This window comes from Strigops habroptila, chromosome 1, assembly GCF_004027225.2.
Source record: "Strigops habroptila isolate Jane chromosome 1, bStrHab1.2.pri, whole genome shotgun sequence".
NCBI lineage: Eukaryota > Metazoa > Chordata > Aves > Psittaciformes > Psittacidae > Strigops > Strigops habroptila.
This window is the reverse complement of record NC_044277.2, coordinates 77,530,777-77,554,539: the sequence shown is the minus strand read 5'-3', so window position 1 is coordinate 77,554,539 and position 23,763 is coordinate 77,530,777. Positions and strand designations below refer to the sequence as shown.

The 23,763-nt window shown below is 36.7% G+C and overlaps 1 protein-coding gene across 11 annotated transcripts in view; it reads left to right on the top strand.

Annotated features, from left to right (window-relative positions):
* CDH18 (cadherin 18) overlaps positions 1-23,763 on the top strand; it is a 513,966-nt gene that overhangs the window by 321,658 nt on the left and 168,545 nt on the right. For 7 of the 11 annotated variants that reach the window (XM_030500750.1, XM_030500758.1, XM_030500767.1 and 4 more), the window contains 3 exons: positions 444-525; positions 1,497-1,585; positions 3,964-4,040. The gene's annotated coding sequence lies outside the window, so the exon portion shown is untranslated. Of the gene's footprint in view, positions 1-443; positions 526-1,496; positions 1,586-3,960; positions 4,041-23,763 lie in introns of all 11 variants that reach the window. The other 4 variants (XM_030500732.1, XM_030500723.1, XM_030500797.1 and 1 more) reach the window with 4 other exon arrangements.

Sequence of the window (23,763 nt, the reverse complement as noted above, 5' to 3'; positions counted from 1 at the left end):
AATACCGTTCAAGCTCAGTTTGTTAAAAATGTAATTATGAGCAAGTTCACTGCTTTAGTTGCTGTTACAGTATTACTTCAAACTATAGGTTTGGGGAGATTTAGAAACCTTTACTAGAAAATTTGAATAGCAATACATCAGTTGTATTCTAGTTTCTCTAGAATCTTACTGACATACCAGTAAGAAAATAGGTCTGTATAATACTGATCCCACCTGTAATTTCAAGGAGAAATAACAGGACTAAAAATAAGAACAGTGTTAACAAACTGTTTTGTAGTGGTTGAAAACAGTATCTGATTTCTATGTATTACTGTGGTTTTCATCTGGTGATTATACTGCAATCCAGAAAGGAGAAAAAGAATTTATTTATTATAAGGTTTTTTCATTATTATTTTATTAAATATTTGCAGATGTATTCATTTCCCTTTTCTATTAATCTTTAGATGAAAATTCACTGGTGCAGTTTGTTTTGTGGGATGCAAAGGAGAACTAAATAAGAAGCAACAACCTTTTCCTCTCTCAAAGGTATTCCATTGTAGCCCTTTGCAAATGGATAGGGGAAATCAAAAGCCATAGAAATTTATGAGGTTTTATATAGAAAGTAAAATCTGGTTGGCTTTGAATTCTTTAGTAAATAAAACATGGCGTTTTGACATTGTTTCTATCTAGAAAAAGAGGTTTGGAATTTCTCTTTTCTAATCAGTTGGAATACTACAAAGGTACTGGGACTGTAGGGCTTAGGATACTAACAGCATGGTACTTAAAACTATATGTTTCTAATTTTACTGCTGAGATTTTTTTTTCTCTTTATTAACCTGCTTAGCACAGCAGTCAATTCTAAGTATTGTTTCCATCTTCCTATGTAATCATTCAAATATTCTTCAAAAAGGCATTATTAACGTAGTTTTAAAATCTTTTTTTTCAATGAATAGCACCTAATATGCAAGTTTAACTCACTGCAGCCTTTTTACCTTTACAGTATGTACCATACTGTACTTTTCCTCTTAAAAAGTTTAAATAGATCCTGTATTTAAGAGTTGACATGATATCATTCGGATTGTACCATCAGGGGAAAGTGAGCAAGCAAAGAACTTGAGACAGGCAGCTGTTCAGGCAGGTACAGCTTGATGTTTCTGTGGAAGAAAGGGCTTTCAGAGCAGCGCTCACTTATGCTTTATCCTGCGACCTTATGGCAAAACCAGTTGGTAGCCTCATGGCCTTGCTTTTCCTCTTCTGCTTTTCTGTTGGTGGTTTGTAATCTCCTTCCCCTTTATCTCTCCATGAGTTCTAAACTAGAGCATAGAAAAGTGTTTTGCCCTTTCTATTCCTTGACCTTTCTTCCCAGACCTTTTCTGCAAAGCTTGTAGTGGTAATATTTCATTTTTAGTGGATTAGCCCTGGGAGTGTACCACCATGCTGCAGTCCTGGTTTGTGACCCCTCCCCTCCGCCCCCCCCACCATTGTCTCCTGACTCTGACTCTCTTTTCATTCTGCAGGACTTAAGCACACACAGAATGTCTAATGGAGCAGCTGCAGTGGCAGGTGTCATTCTGGAGATGTGAAGGATGAAATTAATTTGAAATAGGTGAGAAAGGGAGATTATTTAAGCACTTGATCATAGAATCATAGAATGGTTTGGGTTGGAAAGTACCTTCAAAGGTCATCTAGTCCCATGTGTAGGGCCCTGCACTTGTCCCTGTTGAACCTCATGAGGTTCACATGGGCCCACTTCTTGAGGCTAAGTCCTGCTGGATAGCTTCCCATCCCTTGGGTGTGTCAACTGCACCACTCACACTCAGCTTCGCGTTATCTGCAAACTCTTGTCTTCAGAATGGTATCTTTTATCTGTAACCAGAGGTTTCCTGTGGTGCAAGAATATAAAAACCACAAATTTTAAAATATATTATTCCCTAAGAAAAATAAAATAAGTTTTCTTGCTAAAGTTTTAATTATAGCATTCGTAAGTTTAAAAATAATACCAAGGAATTTTTTTCTGTGAAAATGAAGTAAAACCTTTGGGAAGGAAGTTGATGGCTAAGGTACTTGGAATGCAGTGGATGTTAGAAAACACTGTTTCATGTTCTGCTACAGCTATTTTGTGGTAATTCTGCATGGGGAATCTGGGGGTGAGGCAGCCGCAAGAGGAGAATCACTCTGCTCACTGGCAGGTTTTCATTTCTGCATTGGCTGGGTATTGCCAGAGGATAGGTGGGGCAGGGTGTGCTTGGTGTGATACACTGGCATTTTTTGTACACTGCTGAAGCCGCGGTGCCCCTACTCATGGTCGTGGTCAGCACTGCAGGCTCAGGGGAGAGGCCATTCAGTGCCCTCAGTGGTGGAGTCCCACGCCTGTTGGGCAGCCCTGCTCCCCTGCAGTGGTTCACCCCCAGGCTACTCCAGCTGAGAGGCTGCTGTCCCCTTGTTCATGGTTTTACACCTGGGTGGTTAGCAGGGGCCTCACTGATCCCGCCACCCCCTGCCAGTCTCTTTCTCCAAATCTAAGCCCAATAAGCAGTTAGCCAGCTTGCTACTGCCTTCTAGTCTTCTGCCCCTAAGGTGTTGCAAGGATGTGAAGTCAATAGCAGTTCCTCTGTGCTCCATTCCTGTGCGTACCTACACTAGTAGAGTGGGCAGATGTTCTTAAGACCTCATTTTATCGGAGCACTGCTTTCAACTAGGTTTTACCTCATGACTTTTGGCATGCCTCACTTTTCTGTTTGTGAGGTGGAGATAATGGCTGTTTCCATTCAGAGAATATTTCTCTTGAAAAATAACATTTTCAATGCATTTTGACCTATGCAGCACAGGGGCTGTCTCCTAGCAGTGTGTAAGGAGTGGGTGTGCGTAGTGCAGCAGGGCTCCTCGTGTAGTCTCTTGGCATAACCACTCACTGCTGTGAATAGACAGAAATTCTGCAACTGGCAGTGGTCATTTAAAAGCTGTGTCTGGTTTTGACAGGAGGCATGAGAATGCTGCTGTCTTCCCTTTTAGAAAGTAGACTGTTCTTATTTAACATTTTAGTCGCGATGAGTTTTACATTCTTTATGAAACAGGATCGTGTTTAACATGGTGACATCTCTAAAATACATTAGGTCTGAAATGACTGTTTAAACTTTAATTTTCTAAGATGCTATCTGGTGTCTTGTAAATGAGGATTACTGTAAATCAAAGATGCTTTATCATGCTAGTTTTGTAGGAATGATTCTAGTACCTTTGATTTGTGCTAGAATTTCAGTTATTAATAATTCTGTTAAATGGCCAGTGTTAGCACTGTATTGCTTGCTGATACTGATACCTTCGGGGAATGTTAAGTAAGCAGCAGCTATCCTGTACTTCAGAAAATACAGGTTTCTTACAGTTGCCTGTTTTTCAGTTGCATTTTCTCCAATGGAATTTTGAAGCTTTTGTATTAAAAAAAACCCCAAACATTAAAAATTAAAAGCTTCTTCAGAAAAGTTCAGTTCTGTATTGAGAGGGCAGCATGTTTGGGCTTGCCCAATATATAAATTATATATATAAAATATATAAAAATAAATAAGAAACCCAAATGTGTTACTAATATGGTGGTAGGAACAAACTCTTTAATACAGTAGACCAATGGAGAAGACATTATCAAAAATTACTTACCTGTTGAAATTTTCATGTTTTACATACAGTATAGTAAAAAGATAGAAAATAGAGCTAATGTGAAGGCAATGGGTATGTTCTTTTTATGTTTATGTATTTTTGAATATCATCGCTTCTGGTGTTTTTTGTCTTTTGCTTTTTAAAGATGCTAACTGTATGGCCTGCCGCAGTATTCTTGTGAAGAGATTTCGCATTCAGGGATCCTTGCTAGCTGTTATGAGCTATGACTGCTTTTTGCTTCCTCTGAAAGAGATTTTTTTTTAGTAAAATACCTTCTCCCATCAGTTCCTTGAGTTCTGACATGTGTGGGGGTTTTTTGTTTTTGTTTCCCAGCAGCTAAAGCACCAGTAGGTTTGATTTGGCAAGTCATTTGGAAAAGGAGGAGTGGAGAAGTGCCCTGTAACCACTGAACAGTAAGTGCCTGCTTTACCTGCTATTTTAACAGCAGAAGGAAGTAGGATATGCAGATGGATAGGTATGAAACTTTTATAATACTGAGAAGCACATAAAAATGTACACACATGGAAGTTAACTATTCTGAAACAGAAATACTTTTAAAAAAAGACAAGAGATCTGCTTGGATGTAATTATGGATCGGGTCATGAGCGGTGTTGTGGTATTCAGGGTAAATTATTGAAAGCCAAAACTGAGAAGTACATTAAGTGACATTCTGTTAAATTGATTCGGATACTAAGTAGTTTTAAATATTCAGTATCGAAAGTCTCTAAAATTAGAGGGCACAGTTTGGATGTGTACACACAACTCTGCCCTTGGAAACTAGGAACTAATTGAATAAAGACATGCCTGTCAGCTGTATTTGCACGCTACTAAAAATGTCACTCTGTTTTATACTGTAAATGACTGTCAGCTTTATTTGCACTATGCTTGTCTGTTAATTCAAATGCTTTTTTGAATCATGTCAGATTAAGTTTTCTTTTTCAAAAGGCCGGTGTTAACTGCTTTCTATTCCTCTCCAGGATAAAATATCTCTGCAGCAGAAAGCAATATATGATAATGAATTTTACAGCATAGATTTGGATGTGAGAAGCTAAACTGGAACACTTAATGTACGAAGCTCAGTCTTATAAATGTTTGGACATATTTGCAAGTGTTTTAAGCACTTAAGCTGTTGTTTGAAGACAGTCACACAAGACAAAATATTTAAACTCTGCACCTAATATGTGATACCTTTAAAACCTGCATTACTTCAGCAGGTCATTTTAAAAATTAAATTTTTGCTTTTTTAAAATTGAAAATATGAAAGCAGCTAAGGCAGAAGTTCATAATGTTAGACAGTAGCTTTTTTATCTTAGGAATTACGGACATGGCTTTAATATATTGCAGTATCTTTTGTTTATATACAAGTGCAGGGAAGGAGAATGCCATAAGATCTCCCTCACTCTGGGACAAGCTGCTCCCTGCAGCTTTTTAAATAAACAGAATCTTTATCCTTTTAGATCGACAAACAGCAGGCTTGGGAAGCCAAGGGACAGTGTTGTGTTTTAGTGGAGGAGGACTAGCTGGAAGGAGCATACAGTACTTGTTCGTGTGAATGTAACTGGGATGCAGATTGGACGCAGTCAAACCAGTCTGCTTGTTCAGCACAGATGCACAGCACTCACCTTTGTTCCTCTCTCCTTTGTGGTACCATGTCTGATGCTGATTCATTCCCTTGAGAAGCCAGTTGCAGCACAATAACCAAAGACTGACTGACTCAGCCAAAAAGCTGAAGGGTTTTCTGCCCATTAAGTGGGCTTCATTGAAATGAGATGGCAGGAAATGAGAAGAAAACCATAGGAAGTGGACTGTGTATTTTGATAGCAGGAAATTATCTGTCTTGCCTAGCCACAACCTTCCTCTATCAATGAAATTTAGATTCAATACCTCTGTCTCTGAGGGACTGCGCGCATCCTCGTGCTATCTTCGTGGGCTTCGGGTGGAAGCTAACTTCAACTGCTGAATAATGAATAGTGGTTTGCTAGAAAGGGAGGAAGGAAGGAAGGAAGGAACTAAGAAAGTGAGAGAACTGATATATTGCACAAACTATAATGGTTTTAGGCTGATAATGGAAGATTAGTGGGAGTTTTAAATAAATATTACATAGTTTAGGAATGACTGTAATAATACAGGCCATCTCCTGTACTTGGTAGATGTATGGCTTGAGAAGTTCTCTGGAAACCAGTTGCCATGGGGATATAGTTGCATTACTGTATAAGAAATCAATGCCAAGGCTGTGTGGTGGACAGCAGTCATTGAATTGTAAGAATGCTAGAAGTAAAAAGAAAAGCTTTCAATGCAATATTGAAAAGAATGATAAAGATCAGACTTCTAAATTTCACCAGATATTTGGTGGCAATAAGATAGCTGATGACCTTATTGTCAGAAATAGAGTTTCTGATCTTAGGTTACTGGTAATCATGCCTAGTCCAGCATGATCAGGAGAGTTGCTACTTAATGATTTTTCTGCACATTTGGCACTAATTACTCTCTTGTTAAAGATTTTAATAGAAGACATGGGAGGAAGTACCTGTGTTGTGCATCTTGAGGATGTCTTCTCTATTTCCAGGAAGACTCTTTTTTGTAGGACAAAACCACAACACATTTGAGTGACCTTGTGTCAGGGATAAAGAAAGATAACTTTGATATTATCTGTCCATGGTTTTGTCTGTGCATATGAGAAGGTTCATGGTTTCTGAGGGTGTTAAATCGGTGATGAACACTTGTTCTGATGGTCTGTAATTGTGCAGAGTGGGAGTATATTGACACCACTAGTACATAACTGTCACTGTGTTTATTTAAGAAACACCGGTAAGTGAAGATGAGCTGTTATTATTGTGTGCTGGTGTTATCCTGGTGGTTGATGTTATTCTGGCATGTACGTTTTTGACGCATTGGGTTTTAAGGTTGTGTTGAAATAGATAGAAGTACAACTGTCATAAATTGTTTGCTTTCAGTTATTTATTTTGGTACATATCAAAGGATTGATGCCTTGTGGGCTATGTCTTACTACTAGTGTGTGTAGTCAGCTCCCCTGGAGTCCCATTTCTTTGCTCTCTGGTGAAAATGCAGTCAAAAATGAATAAGAATGAATTGTGGTCTCTGTTGCGTTACTTTCATTATACTATTACTAAAGCAGCTGTAGTAGATGAGGTGGAGCTCCATCTGTCTATGAGTTACTTATTCTAAATTATCGGATCTGACCTTGGTTATGAAAAAGTGGTTTTTATCTTTGCTATCCGTGGAAGCTAGAGATCCAGTAGAAAGTGGGTTTTAGAAATACAGAAATAGAGAGAATTACCTGTATTTAGAATGCTTTTTGTTTAGAATAAGATAGTGTGTGTATATAACCTAACTACATAAAAACAGTATGATTTTGATCAGTTACAGTCCACCTTATAAAAATAGTGAAGAGTAAAGGATGGGGGGGGGGAACTGAAAAGGTTTTTCTGTTTAGCTAGATATTTTTGGAGGGCAAAATTTACCTATTGCAGAAGTGGATTAGTTTTCTCTTGTGTGTAAGGTGAAACACCTAAATGGCATGGCAGAAATGAACAGGATGTATGCTAGAAGAAGTGCTAGAAGAAAGTATGGCTGGTCAGTGTTATGGACCTAAGATTTTTGAGATGGATCAGTGCTATGCATCTGTTTTTATCTATCAACTAAAGTAAATTAACTGCTGCTTTTGGTAGGATATGTAGATGGCATATTTGAATGGTCTACTATCCAATGTATCTTAAGTTACAGAGTATATATAGTATGTATTTATCTTTTAATGATTGAGTTTTAAATAGGAAAATTACATAGCAAATGCCCTTGCTCATGCATTAAAACTCTTATATCCTCATTGTAGTCCAGATTTCTCATACATTTGTTCAAGCACATGCTGAGATAACTAGAGTTGAACTCCCGTTTATAATGCATTGGTCTGTTCTTGACCTTTTCTAAAGAGGTAGATGTCTGTGACTGGAAAGGTCTCTGGTATACTCAGCTCTAAGGTAGCTTACTTGTGTATCAGTGCACAGGTAGCATCTGAGCACAGTGCAGGCAACCATTTGTATTTGTTACCCAGATGCCTGGTCATGTTGTGCAGCCTAAGCTGAGTCCTTTGCTGCCAGAGCTGGAAAGCTGCTGTTTACAAGAAGTAACTATTCTGATATGTATTCCCCATTTACAGGAAGTACTACAAATGTAAGCATCAAGGAAGCAGCCATGTTAGAAACATTTAGGGTTCCTTTTTACATTTTTCCTCCTTCATTCCTTTTTTTTTTGTTTGGGTTTTTTTTTTTTTCATTTTTCATTATATGCAATTACTTAATCCAGCTGTTGCTTGAATGTTTTTAAAGTAAGTATAAATTCAGATTTTGAAAGATAAGAGGTAAAAAATAACTGACACACTTTTTATTAGTTTAAAGCTTGGATTCCAAACTGACTAATGCAATTAATTATGAAAACACTTGTAGAAGGTAGCACTGCAGTTTAATGAATAATTCTGCTTTAAATTCTTTTCACAATGTTTTCCAAGAGTAATGTTCATAGTGTAATCTAATATTGAACTCGTTTTTATTTTTTCCTCTGTATTGATTTAATTAACTGAGGTGAAGAATATTTGTTTTCGTAAGATGTTGTAAAAGGTATTAGGTAGATTGTTACAAAAGCTAATGCAATGGTATAAAACTTAGAACTTACTATTTTATAAACTCTGGAGTGGAAAAAAGAATAGTTAACTCTTTGGAAAAATGGAACAGATGAGTGTTGTTTTTTAGTTTCTGTTATTTAGGGAAAATACTGTAAAATATTATTACTCTATTAAGTAATTGTTCTTGATTCAGAACTGTGTTAATTTTACAAGAATCTTGTTTATTTTCATTACCTTTGGATTAAGCACTCAATGTGACATTCTTTACTGGATATTTAAGTATGTGTGCGTATAAGTATCTTTTTTATGTGTCTGTTTACCTTTTCATGCATAAAAAACCTGCATTATTGCAAGAGTCATATAAGAGTCCTTCATGTTCATGCAGTGGGTATGCACAAGTGTTAAATATAATGCTGCTTATATCTGACATAAGTATTTTTTACAGACTGTTCAGTCTCATTCCGGCAATGTCAGCACCTCACAATTCAGAGTTTTGGAGATAAAATATTAAAATTTTAAAATTACAGCAAGCTGCATGATGACATGTAGGAGGTGACTTAATAATCATGAAATCATGATGCCTCCTCAGAAAACAAACAAACAAACAAAACGCTTCTCTGCTGTTTCTTCAGTTGAGGGTGGGACCTTAGTTGCTATACCAGCTGTTACTTCATCAGTCATTACCTGGGGATTAAAGATTCTTGTGACAGACCTGTTGGAGCAGCCCCTCAGTCTCCTGTTTGCTAAGTTGCTTTAGCCTCCTGTGCAAATGATTTATCAATCAAGAAGGAAAAGGCCTGAAGCTGCATCACATCAGGATCATGAACTTCTATTAGCTTTTTGAGCTTTTCTCAAAAAAAGCTCAAAAGCTCTTTTTTTTTTCCTAATCACTGTGGGTGTTTTATTTTCTTGATACTGCTGTTGTGAAGCTTGTGGCAATTTGTTTTGATAACTGCGTACTTTTAATTCTGAAAGGGTGACTTCCATGATTCTTTTTTTTGTATGAACTGAAGGGTATACATCCAAGAAGGAACCTGATTTCGCAGTTGCAGGAGTTGATTCAGTTTGTACACCTGTAAAACAATGAGTAGGGGTTAACTGAACTGGTACCACTTAATTACAGGCAGTTTGTTTTGATATCTGCATACTTCTTTTAATTCTCAAAGGGTGATGAAGGTCTGCTCAATCCCTTTCTAGTAATATTAGATCTATGCTAGAATATGTGGAAATCTATATATTGTTATCAACAAAATACTAATTTACTTGTATGAAAAGTAGCAGATAGGCAGTGAGGAAACATAAAATGCTGACATGCAAGAGAACAGACGCCACTGAAAAGCTTGAATATCACTTGATCGGTTGTTTAGAAATGAAATTATATGTAGTTATTATTTGTCTTGATTGTTTTCGTAAGATATTCCAGGCCTCATTGGAAAAAAAAATAAATCTGGAAGCTGTTATAGTTTAAAATTTCTTTTTCATTGTTCTATTGCTCATTAAATTATGTCCTCTCTACTAACTTACTACAGCTCGTCCACAGATAGTTTTCGTGTTGCATTTAGGTATCTCAGTCTACCCCTTTGCATTACTTGCTTGAACAGAGTACTCTGGGAACAGTTTAGTTGTAATCACTGCCAAATAAGGTTCAAAATGAGACTAAGGTACAAGGTTTTGGTCAGAAACCGGTCTTTCCTGTGAAATGCTTTCCCTCTTAAAGTGAGAGTGTATTTTTTCTGACTGTTCAGTCCTGACCGTGGTGCTCTTTCAAGGATGCTGGACAAGTGCAAACCCCTCATCCTGCTCATTTATGGGGAAAAAACCATGAAGCTCCAGGACACATGTAATGTACAGTTTGAGGTGCCCTTTGGCTTCTCGAAGACCTTTGACCCACACTAGAAAGCCTAGTATCACATATCATGCCTCTTATTTATGAACAATATGAAAACAGTCTTGTAGTGTTTCACTTGCCATTAGACTATTATTAATGTGTTAATGGAAGACAAGCACATTTTGAAACTGAATGCTGCTGCCTTAAACTTTCCCAGTGGGATAATTATAGAATGCTATTTATCTACAGAAGCTGTTCTTCCAGTTCCTCCATTAAAACACAAATGACCTGATCTTTAAAAAGTTCAGTTTTAAGCTTAGTTTTAATCAGACAATCCCATTAATGTGAATGAGCTTTTCACTAATAGGCCTAAAGTTAAGTAAGTCTTTTTTTGTTTGCACAAATCAGAACCTAAGATGTGATCCTGCCGATTAACCTTGATTCTCCTTCCCCTTCTGTTTCTGAGGATTTGCTGGTGTTATGGCTTGGACATTAAATATCAATTTATCTTTCTTGGAAGTTGTTTGGACAAGAACGGAAGCTAAAATTTTCACAAGAATGCAGTGAAGTTGCATATACAAAATCTGTGGCAATTCATTTGCTCTAGTGTATTTAACAAATTTTGCTATTTAAACCTTAATACAAAGTAGTGCCTGAAAATCTTCAACTGTATGAAACCTGAATTTATCTTAAGATCATTAGTAATGTTTCATGGTATTTTTAAAACCTCAGTTCAAATTAAGAATCATATACGGGACAACATCCCTTCTTAAGAAAAGAAGCTTAAGAACAATAAAGAACAGTCTGAAATAAAACCATGGAAGTATGTCTTCCTGTTCTGAAAAGATGAGTGAGAATGAAGATGACTTTGTGTTAGTATTAGCACATGATTAATTGAAAAAAAAAAAAAAATACTCATATTCAAAAATGAACTTAATGAAATACTGTGTGTTCAAAGATACTAATACATGCATCAGGATTGAAAGAGTTGGATCTTCTCTTTTGTTTTGGTGCCTTTTTGTGACAAACTACTGTTTTGCATTCCTGAGAAAGAAAGCAGTGATTATAAGTGTAGCTGTTGGAAAAAACAAGTATCAGATAGTCTCAACAACAATAAAACATGTTACCATCATCTTCATATCAGTATTGACTTCCACTGGTAGCTGGACATGGTTATTTATCAAAGTACACTTATTTTTACGTATATTTTTGCCCACTTTCATATACCATGCTATGTAACATAAACTTTCTGAAGACAGAAAAAACTTACTCTTTGTACTCATTGCTCTCCCTAAATACAGGAAAAGAAAAAAATGAATACACATACACAATGCAAGCAAGCATGCAAGTAGAGTATTTTTACCTTCTGTTAGAAAAAATGCAAGATTAAAGAAGTTCTCAGTTATAATGAGTTCAGTTGTTGGACTGAAATTTATTAATACCGCCTATTAAGAGTTTTAAATTATTGTTTGGGGGGTTTAGTTTTTATATATATATACACACACGTGTGTGTATGTATATACGTGTGTGTGTATATATATATACGTGTATGAGTGTATATATATATAAAAAACCAACCTTAGAGCAGTGGAAATGGGAAAGTGAGTAAAAATTAATTTATCAGGGAACTTTGAGTTAGAAATTGTAACAAACCAGTGCAACTACTGAGAAATGGGAACTTGTAGACATTTTGTTCTCAGAGGTTCACACATACATACACATCCCTGTGGATGGTGTTTGTGTTTGTGTTTACACAGCCTTTGAAAATCAGAGTGGTTTTAAACAGAAAAAATATTTCTTTGATCTTCTTGTAGCTAGCAATAGGTTCTAGTGTTTAGTCAGAAAAAATGAACTTTAGAACTATAGAAATATTAGTGGCAAAGAAGTAAATTAGCTGCCTTTTCTTTAAAGTCACTGTTTTCCTGTTGGTTTCTGTGGATTTGTAGAATTATTTTACTTGCAGATTATTTGGTCCTGGGTTATGCGTGGGTATAAATTTCTGAAAAGTGTGAGATGGATTTAATAAACCAATAAAGAAGTAGTGATCACAGGCAGGAGTACTTCAAAGTATCTAAGCAGGTTTTGTTATTGTAATAGCAGAAAGAATAATTCTGAAAAAAAATACATATACTGGAAGACTGCAGTGCACTTCTAATGTAGCCATGCGTAACTATTTTAATACACTCTTCTAAGAAACCATGTAAAATACCGCAGTCATTTCCATGACTTTTCAAAACTCACTTTGAGATCTTTTCATTTAAGTCTTCCGTTAGGGTTTTACCTGAATTTAGTATATCATTCCTTTCTGAATTTGCAATACAGCAAGCTAGAGAACTTGTGAAAATGTTTTATTGGCATATTTTGGAAATTTTCAGTATCTGTAGAGACTGCATTGATGGAAAATACAGAAGTTGTTTCTTATATAGTATAAATCATTGTAATTTCATATTAATGTCTGTCTCATGATAGGACACTTAGTTATCTGGATTAGAATCCTTCAATAGAAAGGTCTTAGAAAGTAAGATAGTCAGAAAAAATCCATTTCACTGGTCTAACTTGCACCTAGGGTGAAACAAGTACGTGCTTGATGCTTGTGTTCATTTATACTGCAAAATGACAATACAAATACTTATTGGGGGGGGGGGGAATCAACCAGAACAAACCCCAAAAAAACCTATGATTTCTTTCAAAGCAAAGGAACACTTAAAATCTGACATGCAGAATTGCATTTACTCAGTCTGTTCAGGCAGACTTTTGTAAGACATTTGGTATTTTTCTGATTACTAGAGATTTCTTTCTTGCCAGGTTAACAAAAGTAGGTGTCTCTCATATTTCTGTATTTACAACAGCATTTATCGATAGAAGATTCCAACACCAAATTTCACTAATTTTCCTTTTTATTTGTTTGTTACTTACACACAGACGCTTCTTGTTTACATACCCACAAACACATAAATGTTTATCTGTATCTCCTTCATTCATCCATCTGGGCAAAGCTGCCTTTGCAAGTTATGTGACTGTTTGGTATATAAATTCTGAGTTGTGAATACTTTGCAAAATGAGTTGCTAAGTTATATCGTTTGCATTTAACGGATAACATATTTTACTATAGGTATCTATGAGATAGCTGTGACATTCCATTTGAAGAATTCTGAATAACTCAGTCTGAAATAGAACCAAATACATTTATGGATGGAAGTGGTAAATTGAGAAGCCTGATGTTTAACAGTGGCTGAGCTGGAAGAGTAAGAAAAGAAGAGAGGAAGATTAGATTTAAAAAAAAAAAAAAAAACTGCTCAGTATGTACTTTTCAAAAGAGTAGAGAAAGCTAAACATAATAAAAGGATGACTGCAGATAAAGACAAATCTAGCTGGTACTGTGTAGAAGAAATGCATTTTTAGGAAATGGTAAGAAAACAACATACCGGCAGCAATGCTGTGTGTTTGACAGTGATTGTAGTATGTTTGGCAGAAGTAATTTCCTGAATAAATTGAAGACTTAAGGATCTCAGTTAAACTGTGGTGTGAAAAGGTATGTTTTTAAATAAAGACTTCAAATTTAGACTCAACATATATGGATGTCTCCTTTTCTCTTTATTAATAATATTTATTTCTGTAGTGGCATAAGAGAAATCTCGAAGCTGCCATGACTATTGAGCAGAGCTCTTATTCACCTTTTTGTCATTTAAAATTATTCCTTTTCTTCAGTGTTGGATTCTTGGGTGATAGTTTTACTTCTGAAAAGGATTTTCTATTATTGGGGGTTTTGTAACTTCCATGATTCCTTTTTTGTATGAACTGAAGGGTATACATCCAAGGAACAACCTGATTCAGCAGTTGCAGGGGTTGATTCAGTTTGTACACCTGTAAAACAATGAGTAGGGATTAACTGAACTGGTACCACTTAATTATAGGCTTTATGAAATAGATTTGTAATAAAAAATTAATCTAGCTCTGTAGAAGCTGTAACAGAGTCTATGAAGGTCTAAAATGAAGAGAGGGCCCCCGATGTCTGCTGTAAGAGACCTGAGAGGGAAAAACTGGTAGGTGGTACCCTCCAGGCATTCCTCCATCATTCCAAGGAGTAGAGCTGCCAGGCCTCCCTCAGCAGCTCCAGGGAAGACATGCCCTGTCCCTCTGACTGGAGAAGCAAGTCAGATACTAATACAGTGCAAAACCCGTTGTTACTGCCCTGTTCCAAAAGGCAGTGGTCAGGCACTGGGCTGCTTTACAGAGATCTCCAAATAATATTGATCACATGATTTGCTGCCTTCTATATATCCCCTTTCCCCCCCCTTTCCTCTTTCAGGTTATTCCATTTTACCATCTCTTTCTCCCCTCCCAAATGAACAACTTGCTTATAATTACCTTTTCCTGATTTGTCTCAGTTTTTCTACAAGTGCATTCAAACACAACATTTCTGGTAGTGTTTCCTAGGTAGTCTCAACTTTTCAAAGTGTTACTGAGATAGTTACCTAGGCAGCGACTTAAGTCTTCAAAAGAGCTCCCAGGTTCTTCTGGAATGGTCTGTGAGGTTCAAGGACTTCTCACATAGGTCTCTGTGAAATCCAGCCATTCCTCATGGCTCTGTAACTTCTTATATTGTAATCTGTTGTGTCCAGCAAGTTTTGTCGTATCTGGTGGTTTCTGACCTCCTGTTTATTTAGCTTAACCGCAGGACAGTTCTCTTATCCACAAGCTTTTCTGCAGTCTCAGAGAAGTTGCATCCAGCCTAGAAGCCCTTTGAGCAGGGCTTCGGACTAGGTGATGCCCAAAGGTCCTTCCAGCTTGCCTTATAGGATTCTGTGATGTTAGACATGTGGCATTAGGATGTTGTAAAATAGATCACAGAATCACAGAATCATTAGGGCTGGAAGAGACCTTTGGAGATCGTGCAGTCAAACCTCCCTGCCAAGGCAGGGCCATCTAGAGCAGGTTACACAGGAACATGTCCAGGCAGGTTTTGCATGTCTCCAGAGAGGGAGATTCTACAGCTTCCCTGGGCAGCCTGTTCTAAGTGCTCTACCACCCTCAGCTTGAAGTTCTTCCTCACGCTGAGGTGAAACTTCTTGTGTTTTAGTTTATGGCCATTGCTCCTCATCCTGTTGCTGGGCACTACTGTAAAAAGTTTGGCACCTCCTCCTGGCACCCCCCTTTGAGATATTTATATGCATTAATGAGATCCCCTCTTAGTCTTTCTCTTCTCTAGACTAAACAGGCCCAGCTCCTGCAATCTCTCCCCATAGGAAAGATACTCCAAGCCCCTGATTATCCTTGTGGCACTCCACTGGACCCTTTCCCGTAGGTCCTTGTCTTTCTTTGCTGAGGAGCCCAGAACTGGATGAAGTACTCCAGATGTGGCCTCACCAGGGTTGAGTAGAGGTGGAGGATCACCTCCCTTGACCTAAAGTTGAATGAATCATGAAGTCTTTGTGCCACTTTCACTGAAGCCAGGAGCAATCTGCTTTGGTTTCGTGTAGTGCTCAAAACAAATTCAAACTTGAAATAGAATCCAGGCTACTCTTTCTTCTTTGCGAAGAATATTTTTTACTATTTTGCCAGTAACTGACCCAAAGAGATGGTTTTACCTGTCAAAAGTTGGGCACTATTTGACCTCTTGATCTAATTTCTCAAAAACTGAATTCCATAAAAGGCATTCTGAACACTGAAATGCTGTTTCATAAGCTCCCCTTTCTGTATATTGCTGTAATAAAGGATTTTTTAATGGTTTTATTGGGGGGTTTTGCTTCTAGAAATTTTTAACTCAAAACCATCCTTATACAGATTAAAAAGAAAGATATGCAAGATGCTCTGTCCTGGTTTCAGCTGGGATAGAATTATTTTTCTTCATAGTAGCTGGTACAGTGCTGTGTTTTGGCTTTAGTCTGAGAGTAATTCTGATAACATACCAACGTTTTAGTGTTTGCTATGTAGTGCTTACCCTAAGTTAAGGACTTCTCAGTCTCTCATGGTCTTCCGGTGAGGAGGGGCACAAGAAGCGGGAAGGCAGAAGAGACTGGACACCTGGCTGAAACTGACCAAAGGGATATTCCATACCATAGAACATAATGCCCAGAATATAAACTGGTGGGATTGATCACTGCCTGGGGACAGGCAGGGCATCCATCAGCAGGTGGTGGGCAGTTATATTGTGCATCACTTGTCTTTTTTGGGTTTTATTCCTCTGCCTCTTTTTCCTACGTATTTTTACTTTATTTCAAATATTAAACTGTTATTATCTGAACCCATGAGTTTTACCTCTTTCCTATTCTCCCCATCCCACTGGGGGAGGGGGACACAGAGTGATGGAGCTGCTTAGTTGCCAGTTGGGGTTAAACCACAACATGCTCTCTTACTGAGGAAAACGGTTGGTGCTGAGTGCCACTGAACTATGCGAAAGCTTATCTTTGCTGAGCTTGGAATTTTGCACTTCACCTCGTGGGAATTGGAGGTTTGTCTTTTGAATTCAGCATACAGAAAATAAGCTAAGTTGGTCATGATCATGATGGACAGTGATAAGTAAAAGTTTGCCATGCCTACTTTTTCAGAAAAGAGATCTTAAGTTGCGTGCTTTAAATGGAGAGCTTATTGAGAATTTCAGACAAGAAATTATTTAGCTGCAGTGTTTCTATTTGTGAAAAGCAAAACTTTATAGAAGAGTTGTTTCAATGGGAAAAAAGGCTCAAAGTTATTTACTTACGCCATTTAAATGTTTTTAAATTAAAATTACCTTTGCTTTGAAACCTAGCTGATTTTGAATGTTAAAACATTGTATTTAAACAAAATATTTTTTTAATTGACTGGAATTGGCTTATCTACCTTGTCTCGGTTTTGTTTCCCTTCATTATTTCAGTAATGTTGCTACATTAAAAATGGAACAAAAGAGCTGTTTTTCTTCCTGAGTTGTGAAATACATAAAAAAGTATATTATCTCAGAAACAATGGTCATAATTTATGTTTTGATTCAAAAGGAAGAGAAAAATTGGCCAGTAAAAATGTATTTTAGTTATTTTCTATATTGAAATAGATCACATTCTGGGCATGCTTTCTAACTGCTCTTAAAACACTGGAAAAAGAATGTTTTCAGATTTCAAGCATACACAGCAAGATTTGTTTAAAAGGATTGGTCATTTAATATTCTTATCTAAAGCACTGAGATTTAAGTTTATGCATGCAGAAACATATTTATAACCCTTCTAACCTAAGAAACATCTGTATACTGTATATTATGTATTGTCAAAAATTCTGTAATAGTAATAATACAATAAATAATGCACACGATTTTAAAGAGTTTTCAGTACAATGCTGAACTGGTAGCAAACTATGGGAGGTAAAATGTCTATAACACTTTTTAAAGCATCTAATGTCTACATTGGAACTCCCTTCCCTTTCTTTTTTACCAGTCATTTAGGATTCTACCACACTGCTGAGAGGAGATCTTGTTATTTATTTTTGAGAAATAATCTGTTAGGACAAACAGTACCTGTGGATTATACACAAGTGGGCTGCTGCAAGTTCTTCCTTTTTAAACTGGGTAGTTGCTCATCAGAGTTTCATGTATTTGCTTTGTTCCCTGATTGGGTGACCTGACATTTATAAATGAGAGGAATGACTCAAGAAATCACTGAAATTTTTATTCTGCTAGCAAGTTCCTCAGGAAGAGAAACAGCACGGAAGAAAAGCCTCTGCTGCTTTGGGAATGTAAAAGGACCCTTGTGTTGTCTTGCATATCTGTATTATCCTTGACTAGCTACATGGACTCCAGATATAAATGTAGATGGATTGGTCTCTCTGGATGAGGAAAAGAGAAAGATGTGAGTCAGATTCATGAATCATCTCCTTGTGTTTCACAGGTAACAGCTAGCATGACTGTGGGTGCAATTATAGTTACAGAAATGGTGGCTGGATTTTATCTGTCTGATTGTGTTGTTACTGTGTCGTGGTTCTGACAGTCACTCTCTGTGCAAATCTTGTAAGTATAGTTGCAAAAAATATTTCTTCATTTGTGATTGTGGCAGAGCACTTCTGTTATCCTGAAGTTGCTATGTGCCTGCTTGTTGTATACAGGATAGTTTGTATGCCAGCTGAGGACAGGCATTGTATCCCTTAATCACTGTCGTTTGCAAATTATGTACATTTTCTGGTTTGTTTGCAAACTTTGCAGATCTCCCTTTATTCAAGGAAGATCATAAGGTTTTTTTACTCATTTGCACTCTGTTTCACAAAATATCTTTGATAAACAGGGTAAAAAATCCATTGGTTTGTAGTGTTTAATAGTTTCTTCTACTCATTCATGAATACAAGAATGCCTTCTAATAACCCTCTTCAATGTATTTTCTAAAATCAGTGAGTCCTTTAAATTATCTCTACAGTTAACCACTCACTGGAGCCATTTATTACTAAAGGCAGCATAGCAGATCACAGCTCATCTTGCATATTATCTAACCAAAGCATCAATTAGATATACTTTTAAAAATCCTATTATCACGATAAGACTTGAATTCCACAGTAGTTCTCATGTATTTCCAGCATAACAGTGCAGGTGAAGATCTTATGTGAGCTGTCTGTTTGTAGTCTGGAATGAGAAACTTCTTTCTGATGGGAATTTCAAGGGCTGATTTCAAGGGTTTTGTTATAGGGCATTGGTGGTTTGTATGTAAAACCTGATTTTTTTGTATATAAAGGACTGGATGTCCGCCTCACCCCCCTTTTTTTCCCCAATTTTATTGTTGTCATTGATTAAAACCAAATTTGAAAAGAATCCTTTGTTTGTGCCATGTGGTATCAATCTCCTTTGCCATATAATATGCTGGATTAGTTGCCTCGCTGTAATTTTCACTGTTTGTGAGTGGCGCTTCAGTTAGTGCTATCCATTAAGGAATCCATTAAAGGTTGTGTTTAGCAGTAAGCTACACATAGGACCAGAAGAAAGTAGTTTGATCACTAGTCCACGTTGCTTTTTATAAATTCCTTGAACTCCTATTGAAGCTGCTGTTTTAAGAGCTTGGTACAAGACAGTCTTGACAGTCTTATCAAGAAAAAGGAATGATGAAGCAGGTGCCAGCCCAGTTTCTTTTGCCACAAGCAGCATTAAAACCTTTTGAATGTTCCTTTTGACTATTTATCTCCTAAGGCTGTTTCAGCTTTTCACATTCTCCGCTCATCCTCATGGTGCTGTTAGGTATGGTTCCTGTGGGGTTGTGTCCTCTGGGGAAGTCCATCTAGATATAACACATGACTAATCTACTGTAACCTAGGTGTTATCAGGAAGTAGTTCTGCCCAGGGCTGCTTCCATTAGCTCAGCATTTCTGTTCTCTTTTAATTGCAGGTGCTGGTAGGCTTTCCTTCCAACTTTCTTCATAACAAAATCTGAATTCCAGTTCACATACCTCCTTCTGTAAGGAATGTGGTGACTCTTCTATAAATAATCTCAAAACCTTTTATTCATACCATGTCTGTTCCATTCTATGACTCCAGCTAGTTTAAATGATGCAACCTATTTTAGCCAGCAAGGTAACTTTTTAAGGCCTATTAAAATAACAGGGACTCTGGATTCTGAACATTAAAGTGGTGCACTTTAATACTGGAGATAAAAGTCAAGTAAAAATGAAAATGAACTTTAATCTAGAACTTGAATCAAACTAATGCTGGCTAATTGTTAGGGCTGCAGCAGGATTTTAAAGGAAACCTTTGAAATGCTTTATTCCATCCTGACAAAATAGTCAGAACTAAATAAAAACTAGAAATGTCAGTGTGTTAATGCTGGATGAAAAGTCATCTCTGGCTTTATCTTCTTCCTTTTTTAGTCTCAAGATAGTATGAACATAATATAATACATTTACAAAGGAAAAGATGAAACTTAGCTGTTATACTAGGAATAAAGAAGAGTCCATACTTGTGCTGTGTTGAAGGTGTAGGTACAAACTGTCCAAAATCAAACCTATAATGCAACTAAGAACAGAAACAGAACCACAAGCTGTTTCAGTTAATTCAGATTAATCTAAAACTAAGAACATGTTCAGCAGTTGTTAACCCAAAGGGAGTTTTTTTGTGATCTTCACAGAACAATACCATATTCTTTTCTATGACTTAGAACCTGTTGAAATTTCACAGAGTTGAGTCAGTAAAACAAGAAATATTAATTAATAAAAATCTAGCAATAAAGCTCATGAAGTATATCATTGAGGGTAAAAGGAATATTTGCAAGTAATATCTGCCTTGAATGGAGGAAGAGACATTCTGAGATTCTGTAGTAGCCGGGATTATGAGCATTTAGGAAGAAGTCTGATGTGAGAGAGACCTTGGAGTTAATGGAGGCTTCTGACGTTGTCTCTGTGGAGCTCCAAGCCAGCAGAGGAATGGAGCCTCATAAATAGTAATTGTTTGACATATGTCTGTCAGTCAGGATACTATTGAAAAATTCATCACACGCTACTGTCTGAAATAATTTAATGAATTTAAAATGATGTAATGCTAACTCTGCAGCTAAACCCTACTGTTACCTTTAAAAAAATCAAGTGGTAATTTAGAGTAATTTATTAGTTCCTGAGCAATGCCTAATGTTGGGTCTCTGAGTAGAACATTAGGGCATGTAAAACCTGTATCTGTGCTGTCAATTTGTCTTTGTTATGTAATGTAATAAGTTACTTTCCAGAGGATCAGCTAACTTGCTTTCCCAAATGAAAGATTTGTGTCTGGAGTTTTGTTTTCACTGTTTTAGAATGCCCAGATTTGTGTGATTTCCCTTTCCTTAATAATATCCTTGGATACAGCTGCTATTTTTGATTCTTCCTGGGCTTTTGATTTGACTGTTCTTTTTTCTGAGGGGTAGGAGGTAAGGGGGGAGAGGAAACAGAAAAGGAGAGCATTTTTTTGTTTGTTTTCTTGATACTTATTTGGGCAGTGTCAGCAGCAGTGGTGTACTCATCTAAGTAATTAATTTTACATAATGTTTTTCTCTGTTTATAAATTGAGCCTAAGAATATCACAGCTTTTCACACATACTGCATAGGAACCTGTAATCATTAAGCCTATGCAGTTGTCCTTATAATGTTATATTAATTATATTGTGTATCTATCTTTTTTCTTTTCTGAATCAAACGTATCATCAGTTGACTTGATTTGCGAGTTTTATGTGAAAATGTGGAAGTTAGAAGAGCTTTTTGGGTTTGGAAAGTAAAAAGCACAGGGAAATAAATACCAGGATTCCACTTTCTGTGGCAATTTCAGCATACCAGTATATATATGGTGTTATACCAACATATATTTTGTGTAGAAGTTTGTTTCATTATTTTTGTTTTCAGTTAATGTTTTCTTTATATCAGCTGTCTTTGTCTTGAATTGTATTAACTGGATTTTCTTACACTGCACAGAAATTGCACTGCTGGGTTTTTTACACACACATGCTTACAGGTCTGAGAGAAAATGATCTCTGATAGCTTCACATATTAGCTTTCACAGCTTCAGCTGTTTCCAGTTGTACTTTCCATTTTGCTTCTCTATCTTGATTTTATTTTCTGTGTTTTTTCAGTGTCTTTGTTGTATCTCACTATAATTTTTCTTCTGTTATCTTTTTATGACGCCTGATTGCTTGTCAGTTTTGGATCCCTTTTTATTTTCTCATTTCCCCTTCCCTCACACCTTTCTCTCTAGAACAGAATTTCTGTTGCCTTATATGAAAGAACAAGTTACATTTTTCATGGAGGCTTTCTTTTGTGGTTATTTCAATTTACTTTGTAAAAGGGAGTTTATTTAAAGTAATTTACTAGGTGAAATAACAGTCACCTGGTTCTAGATTAGCATAGACAATTTTTGGATTTGGTGATTAGAAGTGATCTTTACCGAAAGACTCTGTGTAAGTGTGGAAGAGAGGTACAAGAAATAACACCCCCTGATATTCTACAGCCATCAGCTGGGTTTGTTGGCTTAAAGAATTAAAGAGGGAGATATCCAGTCATCTTTTGTCTGTGTTTCTTTAGGAAACTGATTGAGTTCCAGGTTAATAAAGATTAACTTTCAGAGTAGTAATATACTTAGACATAAATTTAGCAATAATTTGGGATTTACCTTACAAATTAAAGAAAATTTCCTTATTCTGTTGAAGTACAAAAGTAGTCCAGTTTCTCTTTTCTAGAAAATCTGTCAACATAGAACTATGGTGTCAAAACATTTGTAATTATTGAAGTTACTATTAAACTATTTTAGGGACATTTTATTTACTTTCTTGCCTGGTTTTTAGTCTCATACATGTAGCTACAACATAACCACAGCAAAGGGGCAAGACAACAACATGTAATACAGTTTTTAAATGCTTTCCAAAATAGTTTTGATGCTGCTTCTGTCAGATAGGTAGACTAGCATGTGCAGAAGACACTATTTTTTTAGAAAGCATACTATGATGATTATATATTGTGTCTATATCACATAAACTAAGAAAGACTTGGTGCCTCATTTTTTCAGATAAAAGTCCTATAGCTCAGGTCTGCCAGTCTTGGGACTAGAGAATAGAGATCAACTACAGATGAACCATTCCCCTTCATCTGCCTAGAATTTCACTTTTTTTCTGCCAATTACCAGAGTTCCTCAGGAGTATTGTGTATTCTCCTGGCAACTTATCAAGCTCTTCTTCAGAAGAATAAAACAAAAAAATAATACCTAATTTTTCATTCTGGTAACTAGCCCGTTATTCTGTCTTTGGTCTCCAGGTCAATACACCATTATTTCTGCAGTGCTGAAGGATATAACTTTGGCTATAAACTAAGCACAGGCAACACAGGAAAAAGGAAATATTTTCCTGCCTGATTATTTATATCTAAATAATTATGTTGATTTAAAGCTGGTCAAATTTTCATAATGGAAGAATTTGTTCTGACAGGGAGGAAGTCTAGAGGGCAGAGTGGAGAGGGAGAAGTCAGAAAGTATATGAGAAATACAATTTATTGTAAGTTCCATAAGTAATTGTCACTCCATCACCGTGGGACTGAAAAGGGTCCCCGAGGGATGTGACTGAAGATGCACAGAGCTTTGCCGAATGTGCATCTGCAAAACTGAATCATTTGGATGAATTCAAATATGTGCTCAATGTGATTATGGGAGATGGGGGACACTGAGATTCAGGACAAGTCTGCAGCGAAGGATGCATCTCCTCATGGTGGTGAAGCATACACACTTTGCATTACTATGCTCAAACTGGTTTCCTGGGAATTCATTATAGTGTCTTGCTGCCACACTAAGCAGTAACTACTGTGCTGTAATGATTTCCAGAAATGCTGGTGGAACTTTCCCACCTCATCTTATTTAATTATTTAATTTAAATTCACTCTGAGAGTCTCTTGAGATACACAACTCATTTTCATGAGGGCTCTCAGGAGACGGCAATAACACAAGTCTACGTTGCAGTTGCATACATCATTATAACAAGAACTATAAAGCAGGACACTTAATCTGAACCTGTAGACAAGAGCATTGAGCAGTCAGTATCTCTTAGTATGTTAGCTGAAGGTAACAATTTAAGGGATTTCAGAAAGTACAGTCTTTCACTCACAGTTCAAGTTTGTCTGTTCTTTGCAACTGTCTCTTCTCCAGTAACCATTCAAGGTCTTTCCATCTGTACTTCCCCCTGTAGACAAACTTTGCTGTCTTCATTGCAGAGCTGAGGTTTCCTTAGAGGTG